This window comes from Etheostoma spectabile, unplaced genomic scaffold (genome assembly GCF_008692095.1).
Source record: "Etheostoma spectabile isolate EspeVRDwgs_2016 unplaced genomic scaffold, UIUC_Espe_1.0 scaffold458, whole genome shotgun sequence".
Taxonomy (NCBI): Eukaryota; Metazoa; Chordata; class Actinopteri; order Perciformes; family Percidae; genus Etheostoma; species Etheostoma spectabile.
The window spans coordinates 59,733-60,578 of NW_022605613.1; the positions used below are offsets into that span (position 1 = coordinate 59,733).

Consider the following 846-nt stretch of genomic DNA (forward strand, 5'->3'; position numbering starts at 1 on the left):
GACATCCCCTCCACACCCAGAGCTTTCAGCATTTCTGGACGGATCTCATCAATGGGGCTTGGCCCCTGTGGAGTTGTTCCCTAATCCCTAACCCGAAATCTAGCAAGGTCACATGGTTGACACACTAATGAAGTCAAAGACTTATCAAAGCTGGTCTCATCTGTCTAAACTTGAGTTATTACTTTACTTATATTATCTTGTTCTTTTTCAGTGGTCTGATGAATGTTCAGTACGGTGGAGTGAATAGAGGAAATGTTGACAAGATGTTAGTAGTGAAGCATTTTTAAAGTGTCTAGTTTGCATCAGGGAAACACAATGATAATACTAATAATAATAATAGTAATAATAACTGCAGGCGGACAGCAGATTATTTTCTTCATGTTGAACTTCATCCAGTTTCTTTCTGTAAGCAGTTGTAGTTCGTTGTGATTTTGTTATGACTCAGAACTCATAAAACTGCATTTTTAATAGAATTTATTCTTGATTTCCAAATATCTGCTGGCACATCATTGCTCCTTGAATTTGGTCTTTTATCAGCTTTTCATACTTTCATCATTGTACATTCTGCTGAGTTTTAGTGTTAAATTAAATTTAGTTTAGGCAATCTCTGGCTGATCTGTGCAGTGCATACTGGGTAATTTATCTGACACTAACTGGAAAAAATTTCATTGAATCTCACTATCCTTATCTGATAGCTCCTTGACTCCTCGGTCCTCTGCAGAGGGAGCATTGAGGAGGGAGAGTCGAGGAGGGATCATCAAGGAGGGATCATTGCTCCCCTCTATATTAGTGACTTGGTTCAGCGGTATACCCCTGTGCGTGCTCTGAGGTCTGTGGATCAGAACC

At 39.6% G+C, this 846-nt stretch overlaps 1 protein-coding gene across 1 annotated transcript in view; it reads left to right on the forward strand.

The window, feature by feature from the left end:
* Positions 1 to 846, forward strand: part of LOC116686731 (uncharacterized) — a 110,072-nt gene that overhangs the window by 4,947 nt on the left and 104,279 nt on the right. The gene's annotated exons all lie outside the window — the stretch shown is intronic.